This window comes from Charadrius vociferus, unplaced genomic scaffold, assembly GCF_000708025.1.
Source record: "Charadrius vociferus isolate BGI_N301 unplaced genomic scaffold, ASM70802v2 scaffold410, whole genome shotgun sequence".
NCBI classification, from domain to species: domain Eukaryota; kingdom Metazoa; phylum Chordata; class Aves; order Charadriiformes; family Charadriidae; genus Charadrius; species Charadrius vociferus.
Genome location: NW_009646499.1, coordinates 279,483 through 298,364, shown reverse-complemented (window position 1 = coordinate 298,364; position 18,882 = coordinate 279,483). Strand labels below are relative to the sequence as shown.

General features: G+C 38.0%; 1 protein-coding gene across 1 annotated transcript in view; it reads left to right on the top strand.

Moving 5' to 3' along the window:
- Positions 1 to 18,882, top strand: part of RAP1GDS1 (RAP1, GTP-GDP dissociation stimulator 1) — a 129,267-nt gene that overhangs the window by 43,430 nt on the left and 66,955 nt on the right. The gene's annotated exons all lie outside the window — the stretch shown is intronic.

Genomic DNA, 18,882 nt, shown 5'->3' with positions numbered 1-18,882 from the left:
GTATCCAGTTGTCACAGAACCTCGTATCCCATGTGAAACACATCCCAAGGACTTCTTTGTCCACCCCATCTGCTATTAGTTCTGCCCTTCATTCTTGAGACCTGCAGATTGTATGCAGAGCCTGACTCCTTTCCGTTTCTGTCAATACGACTCTTTACTTAGTCTGAGAGATGGTTATTAAGCAGTGTAAGCAAAGCACTCCTCCACTTTGCAACACACTCAGATCCTGGTGGTGGGGGAAACAAATGACATGCGATTTAACGTAACAAGTGGCACTTTGCAGAAATCTTTTGTCTTTTAAAAATATATTTCTTTTTGGGAAAAAAAGTAATCTTGATTGCCTCTTTTATTGAGCTTCCTACAAATACATGTGTCTTGGGAGCATTTCACTTGGTTTTGGGATGTTGTCCTAACACAGATGATTGCAGAGTGAGGGATTAATAGTTTAATTAAGAGACATGAGATGTAAGACCTATAAAGTAGCCTTTTCTTTTTGAGATTTTTTTCCCCTGATTTGCACTGTCAGATTTTCTCTCTCTAAAAACATATTTTCAGCGGATACATATTGCATCTTCTCACTCATTCAAATGTTCGTCATAGTGGTTTGAAGTAATACTTGAGGCCTAGAACATTTGGATTATGATTTACCCAGCTGCGCATATATACTGGAATGTGCTGCCTCAGAACATCAGTACCATGTTTACTGCACTGTCACTGTTGTATAATTTTTACTAAATAAAGCTCTTAAATGCTGTGCAGAGGTTAATGATCACTTATAACTGCAGCAGTCATGCAGAATACTAGTGGGTTTTGTGTAAATCTTTCTTTAAAATAGGGTTATATTAAGCGTTTTGTGCACCATTTTAATTTTGCCATCTGATTATGCAGTTTTATGTCAGTCTTACATGAAAACTCCTTTTCCTCTAGAGAACATCTGAGCTGGTCCTATCACGGCAGTGTTTTTATCGATGCTCTACATCCTATGCATTCTTAAGTGAGAATAAATAACTGCATTAATAGGTAAATATTTACCACTAGAGGAATTAACCACAGATGTCTACTAATCTTAGTAACACCAGGTTTAAGGCAGTACAGGATACCTTTAAAAACAAACTCCTTTTTGGCCCTAAAAGCTTATAGATGAAATATACTGACAACACAGTTTTCAGTTTACAATATGTGGGCACTACAATCTGCCTACAAAGTGCATATTGTTGATTTGGGGCCATCTTAGTAATTTGTGCTGAACTGCTAAATTGAAGGACTAGTGGCATCAGACAATCTCACCAGCCAAGCAGTGCTTTCCAGGATTGACTTAATTTCCTTTGTATCCTTCATTAACATTAGAGAATATTAAAAAGCCTTTTTCTCCAAGGCCTGAGGAGACTGTCACACTTCTGTCAGCCCTTCTGTGGTGAAAGGAAATTTTTGAATTACAGGTTTTAACACGATTGTGTTTTCAGGAGGAAAGGCACATTCTTATGTAATAGTCTTTCCCTCTCTTCTTTCCTTGGGACAAAAATGTTTTGCTGAGAGTAACTTTAGGAGGAGAATACTGGCAAACAAGTACTTACCACCATATGAACTTTTAATTGTACGACATTTGTAAATAAAGGAGTTTAGAGTCATGTATTAGATTTGCAGCTGATCTCTTTCTGACTAACTCACTGAAACCCAAACAATAGCACAAATGGCAGGTCACTTCCATCATGAACTTGTTTGCACACACTCATCGAATTCAAAAAGTGTATTTTCAGGGCTGAAAGCTTTCGTGCAGAGTTTGTAATTATCATGTAGCTTGTAATTAGAAGTAGTGATTTTTTTTTTTGTAATTTTGGGGAAAATTAAATAAAAACAAATTAAAAGCAAATTTTGAAAGTTCTCTGGAGACCAGCATAAACCACCATTAAGACTTCACATCTAAGGAATATGAGCCCTTTGAGACGTAATTGTGAAACCCCCAGTCTGACAAGATACAGAGGCTGCAACTTTCAACCTTCTCCTGGGATAGAAAATTGGGGGGAAAGTGCATGCTTCCATAAAAAGATAACTGGGTGGAACAAGTGTAGTAGAGCAGCTGGTTTAGGATATGTATCTTGTTGTCAAGAAGGAAAATGGAACTTGCATGAATGTAGTTGCATAACAGAATGTCTTATGTCTTTTTAATTAGGAACAGCTAGACTAATTTCATTTATTACTCTTTTTTTTTTTTCATTTTTTAAGCTTTATTTTACCAGTGATAGATGTATCATTTTATATATATAGCTCTTTATAAAATTTAAAAGAATAGAATACAAAGTGACCTTATATCAGGGTAAATATTTACTCTCCTTGCTGAGGTTTCATTGAAGTGCATTGTGTGAGCACTCAGTCTTTCAATGTCTAGTGTTACGTTTTGTGTCAGGCATCAGAGGTTTCTCGCAGAGCTAACATGCTAAGGGAACTGTATCAGCACAGGACACCATGGTAGCAACTGCCACGGAGAAACTAAAGTCAGTATCTGGACCAGGAGAAAATGGGTTGCTAAGAGTGCTCTGATCAACCTTGAATTTAAAACTAGCTGCTTGAAGATCCAGCAAATTAATCAATTTCTTAGCTTGGAAAAGGACTGGGAAATTCAAGTCTCCATATTTTAAGAGTTTTTAAAGGGCTTACCGTTCAGAAAGATGCTCAAGGTCCAGACTTCCTTCTAGAATGGTATGCATTTGCAGGCAGGTACAACAATTTGTATCCCATAATCACATGCAAAAAGACAGTAGCAAAACAAAGAAAAGTTATTAACTGATAGAAATTTAAGATTTCAGACCAGGAGCACAAAAGCAGATTATATAAATTGTTAATTTTCAATGACAACTTCATTTAATCTGCCAACGTACCTTTAAAAATGTGGCACTAATTGAGTAATTATAGAATACATGGAAACATCATTATGTTCCTTTGTTAGGTCTTTTATAGCCTTTCCTTAAAGCTTCACAGTTTTTCCTAGATTAATCGCCATTTTCCCACTGCTCAGACCTATTTTATTTTTTGTAGTAGATTGCTCTTTGCATCCTAATCATATATGTCATGGCTTTGAAGATTGGAGTAGCTGGTTTTAATTAAGTCCACAGCCAAGAGTTGAAAGAGAATGTCAAAGCAAAGATCTTTCTATTAAAATCCTTTCCAAAACTCCCATTTTGTTGAATTGCCCACAAATTAATTAAGACAACAATAAAAATAGTCGATATTTTTACAGTTGTATTCTCTTTAGTATCTCATTACATGTTAGGACCTACAAGTGTTTATGCACGTGTGGAAGGCTACTTACAAAAATACTCCAGTAAGAATGAAAAAGTTACTCACAGGTAAGTAGTGAGAGAACCAAGGCCTTATCTGTCTTCTGAGAGCGTATACTACAGAGATTTAAGATATAAATTAATCCCATTAATTTATAGATTTTATACTTGATTCAGTTAAAAGGTGTTGAGGGATAGGAATGAGGAGGGAGTGTTACTAAACCACTTCTTATAACTGAAGTGGCATTTTTATCTCACTGTATTTCTCATATCCCCGACAACTGATCCTCTAGCTGAGAGTCTGGTGGAGCATTCAGTATTGTTTTACCTGTCTCTTTTGACTCAATGTAGTGCAGAAGTGGATCACCTAGATTACCTCTGCCAGTCTTGCAACATTGTGAATCCTCCCGGATAATTTGGCTATTACTGTGATTATTTTAGTAGCTGTTTTGCGTTGAAGGCTATATATCAGGCCAAGCAATTCAGTGCTAGGTGTTCATGATGGATACAACCTGATCAGATAGACTTATAGCATCACATGAAAAATTAAGTCATTAGGGACATCAGAGGTCTCCTAATATAGTCTCCTGTGCCAAGCTGGGCAAACTTTAAGCTAGATCAGGTTGTTCAGAACAATTTATTTAATTAGGGGTGTGGTTTTTTGGCAAACCAATTTTGGTTTTCCAAGGCAAATTTGAATATAAATTACAGTGTGGAATTTATATTTCTCTATTAAATACACATAGTTTAGCACAATGACTAGAAAATAACTCTGTAATGGATTTTGGCAATAAAAGTTATATACTTAATATATATTGAGCATAGTACCCATCTGTTGCTGAAATCTCTCTCATTGCTTAGAATGGTTCTTGAGATTTGTTTCCCCTGTGAATATTTTTGTCACTGAACTTTTCTTTAACTTGCTGTGTACTGTGACTTTAACTCCCTGTACCTACTCCCATTCCGTTGGCCCTGAGCAAGCTGAGCAGATTCTTACTGTGTTTGCAGTTTTAGAACAACTGTGCACCAGGTTTTCACTTTCACTTTGTAATTTGCCTAGTAAGGAATTTGGAGCAGCAGTAGATTGAACAATCCTAAATGTTAGAAAAAATACATAAACGCAAGCAACAACCCAAAGCAAAACCTCAGCAGTTTACTTTCAAGGTTAGTTTCAAGTTTACATGCAAATAAACTTGTTAGAACCTAGCCATCTGTACACTATTAGGTGCGTATTTGACAAAAAAAAAAAAGGTAAATAAAAAAGCTGTCAAATGACTCTTGAACATTCAAACGGCTCAAAGGCTCTTTGTGTGGTAATGTTGGCACAGCTCCTAAGTGACCAGATGGAATTTTATTAACACTCAACAGGACAAGGGCTGAGATTTTGTTTCTTAACTTACTATATTTGAAATGCTTGTAGAGAATGTGTCAGAAAGCTTGATATTTTTTCCTACTACGCAAAATTACACATATACCTTCCCTTAATGCAAAGATGTTGACTGCTTCAGAGGTTGTCATTTCTGCAAGTTGGATAAGAAAAGAGAGATGAGATGTATGGTAATTTAAATACCACAACTTTTTAGTGATTTTTTAAAAGGTGGGTTTATATACACAATTAATGGTCATATTAAAAGCAGGATTTAAAAACAGGCTTTTTAATAAATAGGCTTAAAGAATGTATTTTTACAAGAGAAAACAAAAAAAATATCTAGGTATTAAAATAACCTTGATTTCTGACCACTGACAGTAGTGATGTCAGATTTCCATTGCAGGACTCTGGTAAACATAAAATTCAAGTGAATTTATATGAATCCTCCTTTTCTGGCATCATCGTGGGTTTATTGTCAGTAAGAAATACCTGAAAACTGAAAATCTCCATTGTCTGGTAAATTGAAGGATGACCTTCAAACCAGACAGCTTAAGAAGCAAAGAAACAAAATCTGTAACGCACTGCGGACTCATCATTTGCCCTGTGCCTTTTAAGTGCTTCCTTTCCATATTCAAGTTTTTCAGGAAACTCATAATAGCTAGAAACGTGCTGTGTTACAGCTAAGTATTTCGTAACATCTGACTTACCTGAGGCTTCACGAAGAGCACTGATGTGTCATACAATTAGAGTTAACAGTATTAATTTTGAGCCTGGGTGTCTTATTTAGGCAAAATTCTCACTGTTGCCGGTGGAAGATGAGCCTGAGGGCTTTGTACAAAATCAGATCCTGTATTTGTTCAATGACTCAAACTGGTAGCATAGGTATAGTTATGACAGATATTGTACTGTGGACTTATATAGTATAATTTATATGTGCTTACTTGCATCGTGTAGGCATAAGACCAGATCCAGAACTTATTGAAGTCACTGAGAGTTTTTCCCAGCTTCTTCTTCAGTCCTGGAACTTTGTATCCTCAGCCTTGTATTGCCTCATTTTCATTTATTTACGTATTTATTTTATTTTTATTAAAGCTCCAGTTTATACCTTTCATGTAAGAGAATATGATAGGCCCAGTATCATTACAAGAGGAAAACACAATTTTAACTTGTTTACTGAAAAAGCTAACAGTACATTAACCTTATTATACAGATTAGAAATGTATACTTCAAATCTAAATCATTGTCCTGCATTATAGCATTCTGCAAATGTCCATTCAGTCTAACTTCTGGCATTACATATGTGTTATTTTTTGCTTGACAAGCCATATTTTGTACACAACTTGGAAAAAATATAGAGAATTGGGAGCTTCATTAAATTACGCAAGGAAAAAAATTGGTGTTCTAATATTATAACGTATAAATTAAATCTGTGTTTGTTCTAATATAATAAGGGAAATAATTTAAAGGAAAATTCAAAAACATTTTATGAAAATATTTTTCTCTTACTTGTTTCTGTAATGTCTAGATTAGCATTTTCCATCTGTAGTCAGTTAACTTAAATCACATTAGGATCAAGACTTTTTGAGTAGGTGTGGTCAGAAAAGGTTACACCCAGTAGCATTGATGAAGATCATCCCAAAGAAAAGATTAAGCTGAGAGAGCTAACAGCTTTAAATGTGCTGTTTCTAGACTGTACTATTTCTGTAGATTAATTTTCTTCTGTTTGTTTTCATCACCTGTTCTCTGTTCTTGCCATCTTGACTTGACAAAGTGTCTCTTGCTTGCTACATTAAAAATGCCTCAGGCAGAAAGCATCTGGAGGGGCAGAAGAGGAAGGGAGAAGAAAGAGGACAAAAGAACATAATTAATCAGCAAACTTAAAGTAAAAAAAGAGCCAGTAAAGAGATGCAAGCCCCGCTAGTTGCATGTGTGTGTGTGTGCATGCACACATAAGCTTTCCTTTTCTATACTCCTGTATGGTTGTCTATTTATATGTAAGATATCATTGTAGGGAATGATAGCATTGATTGGGTTACCCCTTTACATACAAGATCTTGTTTCAGTCATTTGCTGGCTCATCAGGAAGAGCTATATCCTATGCCAAGTGTCTGCTTTAGGCTGTCCATTTGCATTTGCTTGGTGGGTTTTTGTTTTAGCTTTAACAGGAAACAGGTTCAGACTATTGTCTGAAGTATCAGTAGTCATTTAAGAGACTATTTTGTTGGTTTTTCTCACAGAATTTTTTTCATTCTGTGCACAGGGTGGGCAGTAATCCAGGATACTCTGGTGACAGAGAGCTTCTGTTCCCTCAAGGACCCTACCTCTTATATTGCAGTACTTGGAAGCCCTGTCATAAATTAAGGAGGGGTGGGCATGTTTAGAGAAGAATTGGTCTGACAGGTAATAGCTGAATGTTCCCACAGAGAACTGGATCCTTCTGTCCCCCAGTGACACACAGTTCCTGTAGGAAAATATTGCAGGCAATTTTAAAACCCAAAGATATCCCTGGTAATCTCTTATCATATCTCATGCTTTCTTGATACCTACCCGTTATGTGTTGTGGTCAGCTTTATAGAAGTGCTGAGAATAATTCATATCTGCATCTGAAGACTCTGAAGGAAACCAGAATGTGTTTCTAACCTGAAAATCAGGAGCTGTCTCATTTCAGAAGCCCCAAATTACCACACAAATACTTTTGACCTTAAACTTCCCATGTTTCAGTTCTCCCATTCACTCACATAGTATATTGATTCCACCTTACCTTATAAATACCCTGTGAAAACAAGCACATTAACGTCTTTGAAACACTATGACATAACATAATGATACTAACTTTATAATTGCCAATGAGAAAGGAAGTAAACCTTCAGAACAGGATTTTTTTAATAATATCTGGTAAATAAGACTAAAACCACATGCCAAGACAGAGGATAAGAGAAAACATTAAGTAGTTGTTCTTTGACAGAACATTTGTCCTGAAAGACATAGGGATCCCTTGGAAAAAACTATTAATCATGTGTGCCTCTGGGCATGCACTGTATTGTATGGCAGATATTTTACAGGGTCAAACATACGTGGGTTGATTGAATTCTGAAGCTTTCTGTGTTTTTAATACTTGACTATGCAACCTAATATCACTCCAGCAATTTTTTGTCTGCAGTACTGTATGTATATACTATATGTGTTTGTGTGTGTATACACATCTACCTCTAAAATAAAGGAATTATGGAGATCTTATAACACAGAATACATGCAACTTTTGCACAGATACATATTTTACTTATTTGGGGGATTATATTACTAATAGGATTTGTTTAAATCTAACCAATTTAAGGAAACTGTGACAAATATGTGTGTAATTTGTCAGAAGAAAAACAATGACACTTGAGAATGCTGAATGGTGAGCAAAACATAAAAAAAGTCATTGAGATTGGCTTAAGAAGTCATTATTTTTTAAAGGATAAGCCTTTGGGTTGTTCCTGTTTACTCTTGTAATATCTAGTTTATATTTTCAAGTTGTTTTTCCTCCAAAGGTGGGGGCTAAAAAAAAATGTATATTGAGAAATGAAACCTGATATTCTCATGTATTTGTGACTCACTGAGAGTAATGCCTTTGGAGAAATACCAGATAACACATGATAATATTGTGATAATTGATGGCCTGGGAATTGCATCATTTTAATTGTTCTTCGGAGCTGGTGTGGGAGGCCACCAAACCTAACAATTCATTTCTATAGTTTGGGCTAAAAAGTCAGAATCTGGTTGACAGCAGAAAGAGGCTGTTGTCTTTTGTGAACCGAGTGCTGTGACTACATACAGTGGCTAGCTGGTTGGTTCTTTCATAAAGCCAGTTCATTGCAGCCTGTAGTAGCTTAAACCCTGGAAGAAACCTACTTACTTCTTGGTGGCCACTCTCTTGTCCTTCAGCAGGGATTGACAGGGAGACTAGCAGTGCTGAAAGAAAGGGTACGTGCAGCCTGAGCTTCAGCTCCCAAGCATTCTTCGCATGAGCTGTCACATACTATATCGCTGCTGATCAGACCTATGGGAGGCAGGAGGAAGGAGCATAACACCCACCACATCCAGCAAGCAGAGGTGCGCAATGGTGCACTTACGGAATGTGCTTTCAAATCTTTCAACTGTGTGTTTCCCTTCTTTTTTCTAAACAACCTGTTCAGCACATTCATCTAGAGACAGCAGTGCCCCTGACCTTAGTGCTTCTACACAGCATGGCTAGTAGCACAGGTTTTGACACAATCTGTGAATGTGAGAACATTTTATCTATTAAATAACATTGTGGTTTTGTTAGCCAGTTACCCAGAGTAAGAAAAATCCATATACAACATGATATTTGTCTCCTGCATTAGCTATATTCTCAGGATATGAAAAAGTTGAGCCTTAACAGGACTTGCTATTTGAAGGCTTAGGTTGTGATATACGTTTTATAATTTTCTTTTGGTTTTGACATACATCTATGCCTGAGCTGTTACTTCTATTGTGTGTGTGTGGTGTGATCTCTTCACCAGAGAGATGAGTTGATACTTTTTTTGTGTAAATAAAGTAGGAAGGTTACGAAGATTGCTATTTCTGCGCTACATTACCTGTACAGATTTCCTTGGAAGAGCTTTAGAGACTCCACATAACCTAAGTGGGCAGATGAGAACTACACAAACTCTCAAGATGCTAAAGTTAGGCTTTTGAATATCTTGCAGCTTTTCTTTATGTGTTATTGCTGGCAGTAGCTGAAGCATCAAAGGACATTCCTGTTTTTTCCCCACATGGGAAAATTGCTGCAATGAACTTTGATTTTCTTCTATATTCAAAATTCTGATGCTGCTTTCCAGAAATGCAAGTACCCTGAATAGTAAACTCAAGAGGGAAATCACTTAAATATTGTCTTTAAAAGACTTTCTAAAAAGTAAGGGAAAAGGGTAAGATCTATTCAGCAGGGTGGCTTTGAAGAAATTAATTGTGATATGCATGAATCTATGAAATTAATATATTTATAGACAGTCATGAACATATGAGAATTAAACCAGAGGACAGAGAAAAATTATGTATTACTTGGGGTAAAGACAATAAGACATTTTTCTTCCATTCAGCACCCAAACCATTGTTCTCTGAAATTTGACTAATCTTGATACAACACATCACTTAAAATAAAACAGGCATCTTACCTTCTTTAGTATAAGTTTTGTAACGGAGTATTGAATAAAACCACTGAAGTGGATTCAGTTTTGATTGCAGACGATGTTGTATGTTTGTTGCTTACTAAGGACCCAGTGAGAATTAAAAATGTGTTTGTCTATCAGAAGGTCCCAATTAGTACTTTCTGTTATGTTCTGCATGTCTCCTGGGTTTTTGTAATATGGCTCAGTGAAGATCAGGCACCTGGAGAAAATAAACTATATGAAAATAAAATGTGCAGTTATCCATCAATTAAATGTATAAATTGGCAGCCATCTTGTATATGATTTTGTCTACCACTCCTAGTAATAGAGTACCAGAAAAGATCTTTCCATAAACTGAGCCATATGTCTTCTTTAGTTGAAATGACTACTTTTTCTATCACTAGTTGATCTGTAAATTAAATTCATCCAGTACAGATTCTCTTTATCAAACAATATTTTTTCTTTTTTATTTATGAAAAAAATCTATCTCGTCCTTCTTTTAGGACCTGTTTCAAGCAAAACCTTTTAGGTCTTTTTGTAAATCAGTAAAAGTTGTTATGTTGATTTCACTGAATTTTGATCAGTTTCTTTGGACCTTAAGATAATTTTAGATCTTCATTGTTTAATTATGAAATATAAAAATACATAAATCTATACCATATTTGACTAGGGAAGGGACAAAAATCTTCTGAAATGTCATTCTTACAGTCTAGCCTTTGCAACTCAGGATTTAAGTAATAGAGAAAGGATCATTAGCATGCAGAAACCAATTACAGCAGCTACAGAACAATATACCTTGCAATAATGTAAATATGTTTGTATTAATATCTATTGTTTATCTGTGACTACAGTAAAAATAATATGCAAAATTATTTTCAAAGATCTCCAATTTCCCCAAGACAAGAAAAAAAAAACAAAACAGAAAACAAGAAAAAAGTTATTTTAGCTAATCTCTGTTTCTGATTATCTTTAGGGCTGATCCTTTTAATTCTGCTTACGGATATGTTACTGAGGGAGTTCAGGAGAATTAAAAAAAAGAAACAAACCTAACACCGTACCACTCTCTTTGCTTAAAATTAACCAGAATTCTACAGCAAAGTGAAAATTTTGCATTGGCCAGAGATTCCAAGTGAACTGAATGCTGCCTGATGCTGCTTTGTTTAGGTTTCTATCCTGATTTTAAATACAAACTGACTAAGTAATTGTTAGCATGTATAGACTGACTTGATAATTACCAAAAATAATTAGGTAGCTTACTGCTCAGGTGGTGATGAGTCATAGTGTGTCAGTATTTTCAGGTAATAAAAGTGAAGCTCCATGAGACATTGAGGTGTCAGAAGAACAGATGCTGAAGCAAATGGATAAATGAAAGAGTAACAAGTCTCTAAGACCAGATGGTATATATCTAAGACTCAGAAAGTGTTTAAGAATGAAGCAGCTGAACTGTTGACAAAAATAGGCATTCTTATTAAAATTAGTTACTATGCTAGAAAATTAGAGCAAATGTACCTAAGTTAAAAACAGGTTGCAGCAGGAGCCCTCCAGTTAGTGATCTATCAGTATTTACCCAGAACTAGTAAAATCAGCTGAAAAAAAAAAAGTTATCCCACCTCAAAGAACAGAAAAAAACAAGCAGGGTTTCTGTTAATAAAAAAAAAAAAATAAAAAAAAAGGTACTCCCTGATTAAGATGTCTGGATTCATGGATTCAAATTTTAATTTGGTTTAGGGCCAGGATCAGCCTCAGGATCTGTTCAGCACCAAAGATGCAGCTGGTAACACAGGAATTACCTTACTGGCTGTGGACAAATCACAGAACCCTGAATCTTTTCCAGCCTGCTGGATCCAAACAGATGGCCCAGTAAAGTCCGAACACATCTGGGGAGATTTGTTTGGCCATCTTCTTTTCTTGGTGAATCAGAGCACTGAGGCACAATGTGACAATGCAAATGCCATTACGGCCACCTGTAGCCGAAAGTCAGTGCACCCAATTGCCCTGTTTCTGACAGTGAATGACCAATAGCTGATGTCAGTACCTCTAGATCATTTTTTACCCTCAGTCCTCATTGTTTTCAGAATGAAGAGTCCTTGACTACTTAACTTCTTGAGTTCTTCCTTACCTTTGCTCAGCCATGTCTGTGCCTATTCTAGTTCTGCAGCATGTCATTTGCAGCGTGAGGTGTCTAGAGTTGTATGCAGTATTAAAAAATGTGGTTGCATAGTAATAATTTTGCAGTGGCAAAAGAGTTTTCTATTTCCCGTTCATCTCCCAACAAAACTGGTGATCTTTGAATTGTCATAGACCCTTTGGTCTGGTCTGTCCTTACCAGGTCTCCTGGTGGTGCATCCTGAGGCAGTTTAGATGACCTCTTGCTGGGGATAGCCCCAGGCCGCCAGCACGTCTTGCATGGCAGCAGAGCAGAACCAGCACCCTGCAGTTCATGCTGCACCCATGTGCCCTGGAGAGATGCTGTGTCTCTCCAGAGACTCAAGGGAACAGGGGTGCCTCAGCCTGCCCATTCCACTGGTGGTGTAACTCACAGAAGGAACACCTCTAAGGACCAAAGAGAAATCCTATGCTGGCTTGTTGCTTGGAAAGGTTATGTACAAGAGCACCAGTGCAGCCAGAAGTGTCTTGTTCAAATGATGCTAAGTGAAAGGAGCCACCTGTAGATATAACCAGCATGGCTACAGACCTGTGCCTGTTTGTCAGCTTTCAGAGATGTGCTTCTCTGTGCCTGGAGATCTTTCTCTGACATTGCTGGCTGAACAACACCTCCAGAACAGAGGCTGTAATTCTCAGGTGGCCTAAATTTCCACAGCAACCAGGCACAAGAGGGCCTGGTAAGGAAAAAGGGCAATTGCTTACTTTGATGGCCAGCACCTTCATCAGCTAGCACCTCCGTCTCCCAGCTCTGGCCTGCAATGCCATTGTCTATCAGAGAAGCAAGATAGAGCACGGGTTCATGTCACGCATGCAGATCCACCTCCTGTTTGTGCCAGGCAATTGCTAATCCAGTCTGTATGTCAGATATGGTTCACATTGGGGTTGTCCCAGCTGTGTCCTGGCAGCATGTAAAACACCGTATTCACAAGGACCCACTCTCAGCCACGCCCATCTGTTTGTCCTTCCTGAGAGGAGTAAAATGCTCTGGGAATCCACTGAGTCACACTGGGCTTTCTCTGCCATCAGAGGAGCACTGTTACTTATATTATTTTTAGGAGACAATAGCCAGCTAAGTTTCTCCTGGCATTACCTATCAAAAATTAATTCTTTACCACTGGCCTGTGACAGCATGTGTCTACCACCTGATCAGATGCCAAGTTTCAAGATTTCCTGGCTGGGCTAAGAACAGAGAGTTGTTTCAAATGACAGATTTGCACGGTTTGACAAAAACACTGTACACTTGGGAGCACTTGAGGGCAGCTGCTGCGAAGAAAGGAGGGGAGGGAGTATTTTTTGGCAATGACCTAAAGATGAAGACAAAGTTATTTTGTCCTCAATAAACTGTGTATATTTTGGGTATTTTGCATGTCTAGGTAGATAAACTGTTGTATGGGACTAGTTATCTTCTGACAAGGTATCCAAGGGGAAGCATCTTAGCTTTTCCTTATGTAGATTCAAGAAGGACCCATCCTGTGCATTCCTGTTTTATTCCTGCCAGCTTATTCAGTGTCCTGGGAAAGATCTCTGATGATTTTGGGCCAGTCTTATATGCTGTCTTTGGAGAAGGGGCATCTGGGGTCATTAACGACCAAAGGCATGCTGCAGATCTCAGCAGCTGCTGGGCTTCCTGCTGCAAAAAGTAATTCAGGCTAAACATCTCTACTCTTCAGGCAGCCAATTTCAGGATCAACAAACCATACCCCCACCCTTCTCACACCCCGCTGCTGCCCCCCTCTCCCCTGTGGGAGGTTATCAGGGTTGGGGCAACAACTTGTGAGGTAGGCATTATATACCACAGGGCACCTCAGGCACCACTGAATATGGTTGTGCATGGAGTGCTCTGATGATGGCATGAGGGTCATATTAGCATAGAAACACAGATGGAATCAGAGGGGAAGTGAAGAGTGTGGGGTAAGGGTGGCTTGGAAGCTGGATGCTGGCCTAAATGGATTACGTGTCTGATCTTTGTGTCAGTTCCTGGGTTCTCAAATAATATAACCTCAGAATATACTTTTAGTCGAAAACAACTGTGGGCAGTCAGTGGTGGATTTTCCGTATAGGTTAGTTTGTATTGAAATTCTAGGAAGTTAAAGTCCATACAAGAAAATTAAGTCATTTCTGAAGTCTAGTCCATGTAGAGATAAGCACTTAATTTTTTAAGACATTTATGCCATTATAACACAAGGAGTCCCATAAAATGGCATCATTCCTTCTGCTCAATTTGATGTCTCACTATTTGCTGAGAGGCAGTGAAACAGATTCAGAAGGCTAATACAGCCACCAACCCTGTAATAGCAAAACTGCTTATCTGATCAGCCTGTTTCAGTATGTCCCATTTCAATATCTATTAATTTTGAATTCCTTATCTGTTAAGTTGTATGTATAATGTCGTAGCCCCTGTAATAACAACAGTATACTAGGTGTCAATCAAAAGCTACAGGAAATGTGAGTGATATGTTCAAACAAAGTCTAATTTTTAAAGAAAATACCTATACTGAAAAAGGTCACAAAATATATAGCAGTAAACTGTCCAGACAAAAGCTATCCATCTAAATACTTAGCTAAAACATTCTAAATATTTTTTTTAACGTCAGTCTTAGAAGATGGCTTTTTTGTGTACCTTGACTTTTTCTGTTATTTGGGTGACGATGCTGTGAACTCAAGACAAAATTAGCAAGTTGGTTCTTTCCCAGAGAAGCTGCAACCCTAGATGCAATTTTAGGTACCTTGTAAAACTATTTGCAGCCTAGCCAGCACTCCTGTGGCCCTGACCCTAAACAAGGTTGATCAACTACCAAATTTTTGTGAGATGCAAGAACAGTTCTTATGTATAAAACAAATTAGTGACTGAAAATAGGAGTGAGTCACAAAAAAGCTCTCAGAAAAAAGGGTATGATGAAATGAAATGCAATATTAAAGCATTCACTTATGTTAGTTTCTGACTGTTTTTCTCTGTAAAAATGCCTGTGCAAGAGATATTTTGTGAGAGATAATAGGAATGCTGTGCCACCAAAAGCAATGCGGGCTACTATAGTATTTAAACCACCTCATTTTTATCAATGTTTGTGCAGGGGAAAACAAAATGCAATGGTAGGTAGAATGGGCCAGACAGGTCTGACAGCTCTTGCCAGGCTCCACTTCCTGATTTATCAGTTTGTATCGTTAGGATATACAGGATTAAGGTCTGTGGGGTTCAGGGCTTTCTGTCCAGATAAGAGAACTAATTCTTCTGAAAGCAATCCGATAAACCAGGTGTAAGTGTGAGCAACTCTGTGGGCTTGGGGTCATCAACAAAATAGTTGATACTTCTGGTAAACTTGATGCCTCACAAAGTCACGACTTGATACCAGATTGCTGAGCAACTGTGCCATAGGGAACATTACTAGCCTTATTTTTGCCTTTGCCATCCTGATCTTGCCCACTTAGGTCTTCCCAACTAATGTGAGCTTTCACCTGACCTTGCATATTGAGAAAATCTACTTATTCATGTTTCCCCGATACTCAGCCAAAAAGATTCTTTATATTGTTTTTATCTGACGGGTTTTTATCTCTGAGAATGGGATCAGCCCATGCAGTAACAAGCCTAATGGAAACAGCTTCTATAGAAAGAGAGGAAGAGACAGAAAGGTAAACAGGAGATGATCACAAGAAAACAACAGGGTGTTTGTACATGGAAGACAAGCATCTGCAGCTTCTTCCCTGAAAGACAGGTTCAGGGCAACTGGGAAACTGCAGAAGTCAGGAAGCCTTGTGTGATTATATGCTAAAAGCCCGCTGGAACACTACAGCCCTTCCTCTCTGAATATCCCTGTCAGTGTCATCCCAAATTGTAAGGTTTTGTTCTTTTCAGAACAGCAAAAGAAAAAAACCTGCAACACCCAAAACCTCTGAATCTGTTTAAGATGTATTTGCATATGTCTGAGATTCTCAGGTTTCAGAAGTAAATGTGTCTTTCAAGGTATCGACCCTGTTTAGAAAGGAGACCGGCTTTGACAGAAAGAGTCAAAGTGGGCAAATGCAGTCTTTCCTGAAGGGTGGGTTTTTCCTATGTCCCATGTCCTTCTGACATTGTGCCAATAGGTCTGTTGTTTCTACAGTTTTCCTACTTACGTTTTCTTCTTTTGTACAGAAGAAGGAGTAAATCTCAAGCTGCAATAAGTTTAGAGTTGTAGACTTGTTAGAAAATCAAGGATTATTGTAATTTATTTTAGAAACACACTTTATGCATATGGTTTCTAATTTAATTTCTATTATTATTTTAAAACTACTTATCGTATCCAATCATATCTAGTGAAACAACAACTTGGCACATATTGCAACATAGTTTTTTAACACATTTTAAAAGTAACATGGCATACTGTGGCCACACATGTCCATTGATTCTTGAAGTGTGTGTCTGAAGTTGAAGTTAAATGTCCATGTACATCAGTGGGATGTGCGTGTGCTTGATACCATGAAAAACTGAGTTGTTTGTCGTAGGGAGTTAAATATTTGGATAGTCACATTTGGAAACTTTGCCCAAAATGCATCATTCTGCATATCATATGTAACTGTATAGCATTAAAATAGTGGGCTTTCCCCAGAAAAACTGAACATGGCACTGAGCAGAAAGGGGAGGTAGGAAAAAAGACTGGGGATACCTTCCCTAACTCTATTGCAGGTTGTGATGTGGCACAGAGTGGAGAAAATCACAGGTATTTGAGGTAAAGCACTCATCTCTTTGCACAGTAAAATGAAATAATAAATGGGAGCTTGTGATTTATTGGGCACACACAAGGTAGCAGAGGCTATAAGAAAGAAATAAAGTCTGGGTGTGCTCTCCAATAACAATAACCTCTCTCCGTAGTCTGCAAACACTGGCGTGAAGGTGAATTTCTTACCTATGTATTTTCTTCTTCCCCCGATAGTGGGAACCCCGTTTTTTTTGTATATATAGTAGATTTAGTCCTCTTACTATAAATGGTTGCTACAGTTTCAAAGCTAAGTGTGATACATACAGGGAGATGGAATGCCTGTAGGATGGAAGAGAATTAGCGCTATATTAGCAGAAAAATTAAGAGAGGAGTATGAGATGTAGGTGGGTGAGGAAAGCATAAGAGGAGGTGGAGCGCACAATGTTAAATTGTAACACTGGATCTGGTCACTGGGTACCCTGCACCTGTATCTTCTGACAAATTCCAGTGGTATTTCCTCAATAATTTATTTAAGCAATGAGACTTTGCAGTGCATGTTCAGCTCTACTGTTGGCTAAGTGTCATTCAATAAATGTGCTGCAGTAAGCCTGCAAGACAGTAACATAAGTCAGTACAAATGAAAGCAATAAATGATGGTTTTGTTTTGTTTTTTTCTTGGTAGCTTGATCCAGGAGGTGTCAGTTCAGCATAGCCAGGAGAGGTGGTAGAGGGGCAGGTTTGAGATCTCAAGGAGCACAACCAAGTGCAGCTGCCCCAAAGGCTGTAACAGAGTGGCCAGCATGCTGCTGGCTCTCTGCGCTTAGGAATAATGGGATTCCTGGCTATAGTGTAGCTAAGAACATGTACATTACCAAATAGACAACCTATCTGCCTGATAAACAATTTCATGACAAATTTCTTACCTAAATACCGAGCACTTTAAAAATGAAGCATCTTACCTTTATCTGTATGGGATATTGGGCTACAAAAGCATATGCTATTAAAAAATGGAGGTGGGACAAAAGCCACAGTTTTGTCTGAGAAGCAGAGCAGCTCCAGGAGGAGTGAGATTCCACCCTTTTCATGGGACACCTGCTGTGTCTCCACTAGGCTGCCGGTGCCTCAAAGACAAATAAAAGGAGTGTAATGGGAAGTTCTTGCCATGCCTCCTTTCCTTTGCACCATCCCATATGTGGGCAAGTGAAGAGGAGGCAAAGCACAGCAGCTGCCAGCTCGCTTAAGAAGGGGGCTTCCTACCTTGGTGTGAAGCTCCAAGGCAGCACTGGCTGCCTTTCAGGCCCAGAAGATGCCAGTGATGCATTGCAAAGAAACTGTACCTACGGTTCTGTAGGGCTTGGGTCAAGGCTTTTTGATTAGTCACTGGAGAACAGGAGACAGCTAGACACTATTTAACATTATTTGTTTTGAGTAACACTTTCTGCTTACTGACAGGGTTGGCATGGAAACTGAATCAGCACTCATTTTTTAAAAGGGTAGTCCATTCAGAGTGAGGTTAGTCATCAGTGGGCAAACCAAAGAGACTCAGGCTGCTGCTGCTAACACTTATACCTTGCTCATAGGATAGATAGAATACTTAATACTCAAATGCAAATATACTCAAACATCAATAGACAGAATACTCAAAATAGTAGCAGTCATATTACCCCAACTTTTATGGCAATAAATGTGCATCTATTGAGACTTATATTATGAGCTTTGGGTTTGGTTGGTGTTTTTTTGTTGTTGTGGTGGTGGTTTTTTTTTTAAAGAGCGCAAGGTTATTTAATTATCCAAAATCTACAACAGAACTTCCTTACTTCTAGAAGATGCCTTATGTTTTTATGGATCAGTTGAATTTAAGGAGTTAACACAGTTCATATAAACAGTGGTGCTTGTAACATTGTAGTGGAAAATGGCATAATACTTAAAGACTATAGGCTTAGCACTAGGGATCTGTGAATGTATAGCCAAGATGGAAGCCTACACAGCATGCAGAAAATGGCATTTTCAATGGCTTTCCCTTTATTGATGAAAAAAATCAAGATGTGCTTATTTCCATCATATTTTTTTCCCACATGCAAGGATAGAAGCAAAGAAATGGCTGCTGGTTTTCTGCACCAACTAGGCTGAGAAAATATTGATGGTTAAATTGCTGTTCAGTGGCATTTCATAAAGTGCCTGCTGGCATCCTGTTCTCAGAGGCAGAATGATAAATGTATATTTAAATT